Genomic DNA, 12,366 nt, shown 5'->3' with positions numbered 1-12,366 from the left:
AGTTACCACTGATATGCATATGCACACACCCACATGCAACAAAAACTTCAGAGGCCGAATGACAGCACCAGCAGCTTTATGTATGACCCTGATTGGAGGCACTGCACAGGTGTGAGAACTGGGGATATTGTTTGGATGTTTTATCTTTTCTGACTCTCATGATGACACGTGATTCACCCAGTGTTGGAGGTGGGGTCTAGCGGGAGGTGTTTGTGTTATGGGAGCAGATCTCTCATGAATGGCTTGATGCCCTCCCCATGGAAATGAGTGATTTATTGCTCTATTAGTTTAGCTGGTTAAGAGTCTGGGACCTCCCTCTTCTCTTGCAATGTGAAACACCGGCTTCCCCTTTGCCTTCCACCATGAGTAAAAGCTCCCAGAGGTCTGACCACTAGTTGAGTGGGTGGTGGTGCCATGCTCGTATTGTCTGCAGAACTGTGAGCCAAAGAAACCTCTTTTCTGAATAAGTTACTCAGTCTCAGATATTCCTTTAGAGCAATACAAAATGGACTAACACAACTGGGAAGTCCCGTTCTTGGGAAGAGCTGTCCCTAATCTTTTTGACAACAGAGACTGGTTTCCATCTTGGGCAGCTTTATCCCAAAACAAGTTGGGATGGTTTTTGGATGAAACTGTTCTACCTTGGATCATCAGGTAATAGTTAGATTCTCATAAGGAGTGCACAAGCTAGATCCCTCACATGTGCAGTTGACAACAGAGTTTATGCTCCTGTCAGAATCTAATGGTGGCTGATGTAACAGGAGGCAGGTCTCAGGTGGTAATGCTCACTTGCCTGCCACTTACCTCCTGCTGTACAGCCCAGTTCCTAGCAGGCCGCAGACCAGTCTCAGTCCACTGCCTGGGGGGTTAGGGACCCCTGCTCAGGAAGGTAAGAGCCAAAGGCAATTGTAGTGCCAGCAAAGAATTCTACCAGGTGCATTAGGAGATGGCCTAACACCTTTTGAATCCAGGGTCCTCTGGTAGAAGGACATTCTACCGAACCTGCAGGCCAAAGTTTCTGTGCTTGTAAGGGGTTTATTTTAGGTAGCCCAAGGGTTGTGGTCCTCCACTTATGAACCCCAAATATGTCTGAGGTAAGACATGGAAGGAGAGGGAAGATTGTTGGGCATGGAGAATTGTCTGAGATGCTGCAGAAGAGGCAAGAGAGTCACCCCTGTGTAACACATAAGAATTACAATAAAGAATTGAATTTTGATTTTTTTCATGGACTGGTAATCTACACGACATATACTAAGAATGTAAAATATTTGAGTAAATTAATTAGTAAATACTGTATTAACATAATGTAAGAGATGAGGAGACTACTAACATTAGTGATAATTTCGGGCGTTAAAAAGCAAATATGTACGTATTTTATTCTGAGGGTCTAAAAATACATTAAGTCCAGCTAATAATTTAAAAAAATTTCCAGTTCTACCTAATTTTGATGGAGGACAATAATGACTTTTTTTTTTCAAAATTGAGGCATTAAATATGTTCCAGGAATATGGACTTTGTCTTAATATTTTACCAATGAAATAATCGTTTGGGCTACCTAATGAAAGAATATGATGCTTTTTTTTTTTAGATGTTTACATAATAGAAAGGAGTCTAGCTTTAAGACAGGTCAAAATTGTCCATGAATATTTTATAAGACTCCTAGAATGAGTGGAAGATTTTAACCTGTAAGGTCCTTTTGTAATTCTAAAATTCCACGATATTGAAGTGGGATTTAAAAATTGAGTGAAAAGCTGTTTGTGTACACGGAGAGTTTGATGCTCTCCAGAGGCACATCCAGGCCCAGCACATATGATCTGGGTGGATTAAAGTTCTGTTGAATCAACCTGAAGGAAGCAACACTAGTAAGGGTTGAAGTTTTCTCAAAAGAATTCAATCAATATTGATTCAGTTCAAGCACTGTAAAGTTTAAGTGGTAAAAACTGAGTCAATTTCTATTAATTTGATGTCATAACTTTTACTAAGCATTCTAAATTTTTTATCTTTTTGAAAGAAAACCTGGGCTCTTTCCATGTCAGAAAATAGTTTAAGCAAAAAGATTAAGCTCTGAGTGTTTATATGGAAACATTTATGCACTTGTTGTCTAGCCGGCAGTCAGGAAATGTTAGCTATATTGTACTGAGGCACAAACATGTATTTGACAAGAGTTTGCTTTCCTTCAATCACTGCAGGAATATTTGTTTTGTTTATTTCTCTACCCTGGGAACCTGGTGCTCAACAAGTATTAAATGGAAAATCGGCAATTGTGCTGTGGTAAAATAATAATAATATAGTAAAATGCTATTCTAATCATATTCTACTTTCCCCACCAAATTTCCCATAATAATCATACATTTCAGTAATAGCTCACTTTACTTTAGCAAATATGTTCATATTCATGACAGCATCTGGTCGCACCTATATAGGTAGATAAGTATTCTCATTCTCATCTTATCAATGGGGGAAAAACAGAGGTTCAGGGAGATTAAATAATCCCATTAGTGACTAGGATACACATCCCTGCTTCAAGATTCCCTGTTCAGAACATTTCTAATAAACATGAGGGTTTATGCCAGCTTCAGAGGTACAGATCAAGAAAAGAGAAAGGCTGAATAATTTCTTCTCCATTTGATGACTTTTTGCTTGCTTTTGCTTTGACTTTGTGTCTTCTATAAACCTGCAGTGTCATCTCTATTTCTTCAGTATCTACTTGCAATCATTGTTACATTTTTATGTTATTTGTGGATAAAAATGGTAAGAACTATTTCTTTCACTCCAGTAAGACTATCCAACTTTCTAAATGTAAGATTTTTCCAAAGACACTTGTTCATGATGGATCTAGGGCAGGGGGAGGAGAGTCAAGAAAGCGATTGTTCCTATAGTAGTAAAATGTTCCAACGAATTGAAACACATCGTTGTCTACATGGTTTTTGAAATTTCCTTTAAGAAGCTTCCTTCAGTGGTTAGCTGTGCAGTGAAAAATTCTTCCTCACATATAAACAAATTTACTTGGGGTCTGTGTGAAGCCTGTTACATCACATATTTCTGGTCTGTATGGAAATGAAGGATATCTGCTTTTTTGCTTCTTGAGTAGTACTTAGAACATTAAAAAATTGTATTGTCCTCACTCGTCTTTCCTCCGACCTCTTCCGAAGAATTGCACTTAAACTTGAAGATAATAGTAATTACCTAGGCCACTTAAAATAAAGACATTATGAAGATTAACCTCTTCTCTTGCTTTTGTTGTAATTGTTTTAAGTACTTTGTTTTTTTAGGAAGAAATTTTTTAGGTCTAAAATAGCAAGTATATGACCATTTATTAACCTCTTATTCAACCAGGTGATTTGGAACAAAGAGAACAATGGACACCATTCTTACTCCAGAATAGTTTATGATCTAATTTGGCAGGACACAATAAACAAGTGTGGTACAGTGAGAGAGTAATTTCATGGTAACACATATTTGTGTGAGAACGTGGCAGGTCCGGGACTGTTTCTTGATCTTATCTAAGTGAGTCCTCTCTCAATTCTGCAAGAATAGTATTGTTATGTAGGGAACACTGTGAGGAAAAGGTGTATCTAGGGAAGGATTTTAATGAGGCATGTGATTTAGGGATTAGAGGATTTTTCCATGAACATCAAAAGGTGTCACCAAAGGCAAAGATGTATGAATGAGCAAGCTGTATTCAGAGTATAGGGAAATGGGCCAGATAAGCTGGAGTCAAAGGTCCAATTTGAGAACAAGATGAACTCAGCTAGCTTATGTTAGATTATAGGGGGTCTTTGAGATTCCTTTGCCCCTGTGGTACTGTCCTATTGCTAAATGCACAATAATTGTCAGATTGTAATATTCCCTGTAACTCACTTTTTTGTACCTTATTTTTCAGATATTTATCGACCAATAACATGTCTGAATTATGGATTATTCTCACAAATCAGTGTTTGGTTTCTATCTTTTCTATAAAAAAATGTGTTTTACCTTTGAAAACAAGTCTTTTTTGCTCTGCATTGATTCTTTTATTTATTTATTTATTTATTTTATTGTACTTTAAGTTCTGGGATCCACGTACAGATCTTGCAGGATTGTTGTAAAGGTGCACACGTGCCATGGTGGTTTGCTGCCCCCATCCCCCCATCACCCACATCAGGCATTTCTCCCAATGTTATGCTTACCCAGCCTCCCACTCCCTGTTGTTCCTCCCCTAACTCTGCACCCCCCAACAGAACCCAGTGTGTGATGTTCCCCTCCTGTGCTCATGTGTGCTTATTGTTCATCACCCACCTGTGAGTGAGAACATGTGGTGTTTGGTTTTCTGTTCTTGTGTCAGTTTGCTGAGAATGATGGTTTCCAGATTCATCCACGAACATATGTGTGCATGGGTATTTATAATAGAATGATTTATAATCCTTTGGGCATATTCTGTTGTCTCCAGATTTTTTAATGATCAGCATTCTAAATGGCCTGAAATGGTATCTCAGTGTAGTTTTGACTTGCATTTCTCTAATGACCAGAGATGATGAGCATTTTCTCATATATTTATTAGTCTCATCTATGTCTTCTTTTGAAAAGTGTCTGTTTATATCCTTTGTCCACTTTTGAATAGGTTCGTTTTTTCTTGTAAACCTGTTTTAGTTCTTTGTAGATTCCGGATAGCAGTCCTTTGTCAGATGGGTAGGTTGCAAAATTCCTTTCCCATTCTGTTGGTTGCCAGTTCACCCTAGTGATTGTTTCTTTTGCTATGCAGAAACTCTTCAGTTTAATTAGATCCCATTTGTCTATTTTGGCTTTTGTTGCCAGTACTTTTGGTGTATTAGTCATGAAGTCCTTGCCTGTGCCTGTGTCCTGAATGGCTTTGCCTAGGCTTTCTTCTAGGGTTTTTATGGTGTTAGGTCTTATGTTTAAATCTTTAATCTAACTGGAGTTAATTTTTGTATAAGGTGTAAGGAAGGGGTCCAGTTTCAGTTTTCTGTGCATGGCTAGCCATTTTTCCCAACACCATTCATTAAACATGGAATCCTTTCCCCATTGCTTGTTTTTGTCAAGTTTGTCAAAGATCAGATGGTTGTAGATGTGTGGCATTACTTCTGAGGTCTTGGTTCTGTTCCATTGCTCTACATCTTATTTTTGGTACCAGTACCATGCTGTTTTGATTACTGTAGCTTTGAGAATGGTTTGAAGTCAGGTAGTGTGATGCTTCCAGCTTTGTTTATTTTGCTTAGGATTGTCGTTTTGTGGGCTCTTTTTTTTGGTTCCATATGAAGTTTAAAGTTTTTTTTTTCTTTTTTCTAGTTCTGTGAAGAAGGTCAGTGGTAGCTTGATGGGGGATAGCACTGAATCTATAGATTACTTTGGAAAATAGGGCCATTTTAACGATACCAGTTTTTCCTGACCATAAGCATGGAATGTTTTTCCATCTGTTTGTGTCCTCTCTTATTTCCTTGAGTAGTGGTTTGTAATTCTCCTTGAAGAGGTCCTTCACAGCCTTTGCTAGTTGTATTCCTAGGCATTTTATTTTCTTTGTGGCAATCGTAAATGGGAATTTACTCATTATTTGGCTCTCTGTCTTTTACTGGTGTATAGGAATGCTTGTGATTTTTGCACATCGATTTTGTATTGTGAGACTTTGCTGAAGTTCCTTATCAGCTTAAGGAGATTTTGGGCCGAGACAATGAGATCTTCTAAATATCCAATCATGTCATCTGCAAATGGAGACAATTTAACTTTTTTTTTTTCCTAATTGAATACGCTTTATGTTGTTTTTCTTGCCCGATTGCTCTAGCTAGTACTTCCAATACTATGTTGAATAGAAAGGGTGAGATAGAGCACCTTTGTCTAGTGCCAGTTTTCAAAGGGAATGCTTCCAGTTTTTGCTCATTAAGTTAGATGTTGGCTGTGGGTTTGTCATAAATAGCTTTTTTATTTTGAAATATGTTCCATTGATACCTAGTTTATTGAGAGTTTTTTTTTTTTTTTTTTTTAGCATAAACGGCTGTAGAAGTTCGTTGAAGGTCTTCTCTGCATCCTTTGAGATGATGTGTTTTTTTTTTCTTTGTTTATGTGATGGATTACATTTATAGATTTAAGTATGCTGAACCAGGCTTGCATCCCCACGGTGAAGCCTACTTGATTGTGATGGGTAAGCTTCTTGATGTGCTGTTGGATTCAGTTTGCCAGTATTTTATTGAAGATTTTTGCGTCAATGTTCATTATGGATATTGGCCTGAATTTTTTTCTTTTAGTTGTATGTCTGTCAGGTTTTGTCTGAGGATGATGATGGTCTCATAAAATATGTTAGGGAGTATTCCTTCTTTTTGTATTGTTTCGAAGCGTTTTAGAAGGAGTGATATGAACTCCTCTTTGTACATCTGGTAGAATTCTGCTGCGAACCCATCTGGGCCTGGACTTTCTTGGTTGGTAGGCTATTAATTGCTGCCTCAACTTCAGACCTTATTGTTGGTCTATTAAGGGATTTAACTCCTTCTTGATTTAGTCTTGGGAGGGCGTAACTGTCCAGGAGTTTATCCATTTCTTCCAGATTTACTGCTTTATATGCATAGAGTTGTTTGTAGTAATCTCTGATGGTAGTTTGTATTTCTTTGGAATTGGTGGTGATACCCTTTTTATCATTTTGTATTGCATCCATTTGAGTCTTCTCTCTTTTCTATGTCATTAGTATGGCTATCTTGTCTATTTTGTTGATCTTTTGAAAAAACCAGCTGCTTGATTTACCGATTTCTTGAAGAGTTTTTCTTTGTCTTTATCTCCACTTCTGCTCTGATCTTAGTTACTTCTTGTCTTCTGCTAGGTTTTGAATCTTTTTGATCTTGCTCCTCTAGCTCTTTCCATTTTGATGATAGGGTGATGATTTTAGATCTTTCCTCACTTCAATGTGGGCATTTATTGCTATAATTTTTCCTGTAGTCACTGCTTTAAATGTGTCTCAGAAATTTTGGCATGTCGTGTTTTCATTCATTCATTTCATTGGTTTCGAAGAACATCTTTATTTCTGCCTTCATTTCATTGTTTATCTTGTTGCTGTTCTGGAGCAAGTTGTTCAGGTTCCATGTACTTGTGTGGTTTTGAGTGACTTTCTTAATCCTGAGTTCTAATTTGATTTCACAGTGTTCTGAGAGATTGTTAGGATTTTCGTTCTTTTGCATTTGCTGAGGAGCGACTTACAACCAATTATGTGGTCAGTTTTAGACTAGGTATCATGCAGTGCTGAGAAGAATATATATTCTGTGGATTTGCTGTGGAGATTTCTGTAGATGTCTGTTAGGTCCACTTGGTCCAGATCTGCATTCAAGTCCCGGATATCCTTGTTGATTTTCTGTCTTGTTGATCTGTCAAATAGTGACAGTGGAATGTTAGTCTCCCACTATTATGGTTTGGGAGTCTAAGTCTCTTTGTGGGTCATTAAAAACACCTCATGTTCTCACTCATAGGCGACTGTTGAACAATGAGAACACATGGACACAGGGAGGGGAGCACTACACACTGGGGTCTGTCGGGGGAAAATACGGGAGGGACAGCAGGGGGTGGGTAGTTGGGGAGAGAGAGCATGGGGAGAAATGCCAGATACAGGTGAAGGGGAGGAAGGCAGCAAATCACACTGCCATGTTGTACCTATGCAACAATCTTGCATGTTCTTCACATGTACCCCAAAACCTGAAATGTAATTTTAAAAAAAGGGAGTGTTCCTTCTTTTTGTATTGTTTCAAAGAGTTTTAGAAGGAGTGATATGCTTTATGTATCTGGGTGCTTCTGTATTGGGTGCATACATATTTAGGATAGTTAGCTCTTCTTGCATTTATCCTTTTACCGTTATGTAAAAGACCTTGTCTCTTTTGATCTTTGTTGGTTGAAAGTCCATTTTATCAGACCAGGATTGCAACCCCTGCTTCTTTTTGCTCTCCATTTGCTTGGTAAATCTTCTTCCATCCCTTTATTATGAGTCTTTGTGTGTATTTGCACATGAGATGAGTCTCCTGAATACAGCACAACAAAGGATCTTGACTGTTTATCCAGTTTGTCTGTGTCTTTCAATGGGTGCATTTAGACCATTTATATTTAACATTAATATTTATATGTGTGAATTTGATCCTGCCATTTTGTCACTGGTTGGTGGTTTTGTCCATTAGTCAATGCAGTTTCTTCATTATGTCCTTGGTCTTCACCTTTTGATACGTTTTTGTAGTGGCTGGTAGTGGTTGTTCCTTTCCATGTTTAGTGCTTCTTTCAGGAACTCTTGTAAGGCAGGTCTGGTGGTGATAAAATCTCTCAGCAGTTGCTTGTCTGTAAAGCATTTTATTTCTCCTTCACTTATGAAACTTAGTTTGACTGGATATGAAACTCTGGGTTGAAAGTTCTTTTCTTTAAGGATGTTGAATATTGGGCCCCACTCTCTTCCGGCCCATAGGGTTTCTGCTGAGAGATCCACTGTAAGTCTAATGGGCTTCCATTTGTTGGTGACCCAACCTTTCTCTCTAGCTGCGCTTAACATTTTTTCCTTCATTTCAACCCCGGTCAATCTGATGGTTATGTGCCTTGGGATTGCTCTTCTTGAGAAATATCTTTGTGGTGTTCTCCGTATTTCCAGAATTTGAATGTCGGCCTGCCTTGTGAGGTTGGGGTAGTTCTCTTGGGTAATATTCTGAAGTGTGTTTTCCAGCTCGGATTCATTCTCCCTGCCACATTCAGGTACATCGATCATGCATAGATTTGGTTTTTTCACATATTCCCTTAGGTCTTGTAGTCTTTATTCATTTCTTTTCACTCCTTTTTTCCTCTAATGTGGCCTTCTCATTTTATTTCATTGAGTTGATCTTCAATTTTTGATATTCCTTCTTCCACTTTATTGATTAAACTATTAAAACTGGCGTGTGCTTTGTGAAGTTCTCCTGCTGTGTTTTTCAGCTCTATTAAGTCGTTTATGTTCTTTTCTAAGCTGGTTATTCTAGTTAGAATTTTGTCAAACCTTTTTTCAAGGTTTTAAGTTTCTTTGCATTGGATTAGAACAAGTTCCTTTAGCTTGATTGAAGATAGTTATTACCCACCTTCTGAAGCCTGCTTCTGTCAGTTCATCAAACTCATTCTCCAACGTGATTTGTTCCCTTGCTTGTGAGGAGTTGTTTGCTTGTTTGTCAAGTATACTTGTCAATCAGGATGCTCATACACCTATGGTTTATGATTAACTCTTTTACCTCTGCTAGGAATTAACATGGAAAATTCACATTTGATTGACAAGAATGAGAATCGTGTCTCAAGAATTAAAAAAAAAACTGAATCCTTTATTACTAAAAGAATGCTCAACTCAAGTGGACACAGATTACTCATTTTGACTGCATTTGCTATCGGACTTAGAGACAACTTTTTCAAAATATGTAGCTAAAACTGTCCCTGCTTAAAGTGCTAGACAAGTTTTTCAAAATAGTTTGAAAAAGTTGTACACTCTACAAATAAAAAGCCACTTCTGTTGTAACTTACGGTCCCCAGGAGAAATTGGAGCTGTTTGCAGAGAGCATAGGAGACACATGAGTCCTTTGCAGGGCTCTTGGCTGCCTCTGAGGGTGAAATGAGATTGTGAAGCACTTTGGGAGGTGTCCAGGCCCAAAGCTAGGCTAGAAGCAAACCAGAGCTTCTTTTTGTTGGTGTGTCTCCAGTCATCATGGGCCATGTCTGAAAGAATTAATCACATATCATATGCAAGCATGCTCTCTGTTTGACTGTGCTGTTGTTTTTAATGAGAGCATCATTGAAGATGCTTTAACCTGATAGCACTGCCTATTTTTTTTCTACCTAATAATGCGTGGGCTGGAGGAGGAGCCAGTGTTGGTTGAGAAGGGGGAAGGATGTACGTGTGTACTAGGGAAACGTGTGTCTCCCTTTGGAGCACGGATGGGTCCAAAGCCCTCCTCATACTACTAAATATTTCACTGAACACTACCAGTTGTGTGTCTAGACTGTGTGTGTGTGTGTGTGTGTGTGTGTGTGTGTGTGTGTTTATGTGTGTCTGTCTCCAGGCCTGAGCAGCACCTCCTTCTTTCTGTGGCAGCATGATGGAATCGAATATCTTTTAATGTTGAATTCAATTCAGTAAAGCCCTTGTTAATTCATTTACTGTAAAATTGAGCCTTGGAGAGGCAGTGCACCCTCTGAAATTAGAGGTGAGGTGATTTGGATTTGATTTCCAACCCACTGCCAGTCAGCCAGACACTCACTTTCAATTGACAAGCCTTAGGCGAGTCCCTTTCTGTCTCAGTTTCTCAATTTCTGCACAGGGATTTATGTGGGCCTTAAGGCCCACTGAGAACCAATCCCTCTTCCAGCACAGTGCCTGGATTTTTGAGTACACTTGTAAATCAGGGCTTTCATACACCTATGATTTTTGATTAACTCTTTTACCTCTGCTAGAAATTAACACAGAAAACTCACATCTGATTGACAAGAATCAGAATCATGTCTCAAGAATTAAAAAATAACCGAATTCTTTATTACTAAAAGAATGCTCAATTCAAGTGGACAGAGATCTCTCAAGCTAACTTCATCATCTATAGCACTTAGAGTCTACGTTTTGAAAATACACAGCTAAAATATTCAGTTTCCACTGTGTATTTTGAGAGAGTGGAGTGTTCTACAAATAAAAAGCTACTTTTGTTGTTATGTTTGTTTCCTAGGAGACAAGGGAGTTCTTTTCAGAGAGCACGGGAGACACATGAGTCCTTTGCAGTCCACTTGTCTGCCTCCGATGGTGAAATGAGAGTGCGAAGCGCTATGGGATGTGGCCAAGTACACAGGTAGGCTCGATGGATAGCAGAGCTGCTGTCTTGATGATGTGGCCAAAGTCATCATGAGCCACGTCTGAAAGAATTTATCACATTTTATATGAAAGTGCGTTCTCTGATGGTGCGGTTGTTTATACTGAGAGTATTGCTGACAATCCTGTAACCTGATAGCCCTGCCTAATTGTGCTCTATGTAAAAATTGATTGTATTGAGGTGGAAGCACTGTAAGGGGAGAAGACAGGAGAATGGACGTGTGAATTGGGAAAACGTGTCCCATCCTTTGGAGCATGGATGGGTTCATAGCCCTCCTCTTACTACTAAGTATTTTGCTGGACACTACCAGACGTGTGTCTAGCCTGTGTGTGGTGTTTGTGTGCACATGTGTGTGTGTGTGTTTCTCTGCCTCTAGGACTCAGCAGCAAATCTTTCTTCCAGTGGTAGCATTTTATTCAGAATCTTGGATAACCCCAGCCCTACTAAAAACACAATACGAGTATGTTATAGGAACTTTCTGCTGATGATTGGTGAGAGGGTGTGATTGAAAACAGCTTATTTCCCATTTACTACTGAGTTCAGGTCGCCTTTGCCGAAGATGTTTCTTGACTCTTCCTTTGGAGCAGAAACTCCTAAGGTAATCAAAGCTTTTCAAGAGTTTCAGGCTGAAAGTCAATGTCTCACAGGTTACACCCAAAGTTAAAATTAGAACTGGGCAAAATTTCATTAGACACAAGAGGCCAAAGAAAGTTCAGATGAAATCTAATATCTTTTAGTGTTGACTTCAATCCAGTAAAGCTCTTGTTAAGACATTTACCTGTGAATTTGGGGAAGGGGGGACAGTACACAATCTGCAATTAGAGGTCCAGATATTTAAAGTGCTTTAGCTATCAGTGCTTTATCACTTAAATTGAGGACCATTATAGCTGTGTATTTTGGAAAAGTTGTGGGCTATTCAAAGAAAAAGCTACTTTTGCTGTGACTTTGGGTCCGAAGGGAAATGGGAGTCCTTTTCAGTCAGCAGGGACGACACCTGAGTCTTTGCAATCCTCTTGTCTGCCTCTGAGGGTGAAATGAGAGTGGCCCCTGTCATCATGAGCCATGTCTGAAAGAATTATTGACATTTCCCACGAGAATGGCCGTGTGAATTAGCGAAAGGTGTGTCTTCCTTTGGAGCATGGATGGGTTCAAAGTGCACATCATACCACTAATATTTGGCTGAAATCTACAGGTTGTGTGTGAGGCCTGTGTTTGTGTGGTTTTTGTGTCATTGTGTGTGTGTGTGTGTGTGTGTCTGTGTCAGTGTCTGTGTCTGTGTGTCAGTGTTTCTGTCTCCATTCCTGAGCAGCAAATCTTGCCTCCTTTGTTAGCACGTTACTCAGAACCGTGGATAAAAAAACAGCACTCCTGAAAACACAATCCATGTATGTTTGAAGAAATTTTCTTGATGATGAGTGAGAGGGTGGTGATTGAAACCAGCTCATTTCCCATTGACTTCTGAGGCCAGATCTCTCAGGTTAGAAGCAAAGTGAGAATTTGAACCAGGCACATTCTCCTTAGAGACAAGGGGCCAAAGACTGGGCCGATGGAA

This window comes from Saimiri boliviensis, chromosome 4 (assembly GCF_048565385.1).
Source record: "Saimiri boliviensis isolate mSaiBol1 chromosome 4, mSaiBol1.pri, whole genome shotgun sequence".
In the NCBI taxonomy this organism is placed as follows: domain Eukaryota; kingdom Metazoa; phylum Chordata; class Mammalia; order Primates; family Cebidae; genus Saimiri; species Saimiri boliviensis.
The sequence above is the reverse complement of the archived record's forward strand: the minus strand, read 5'-3'. Positions refer to the sequence as shown.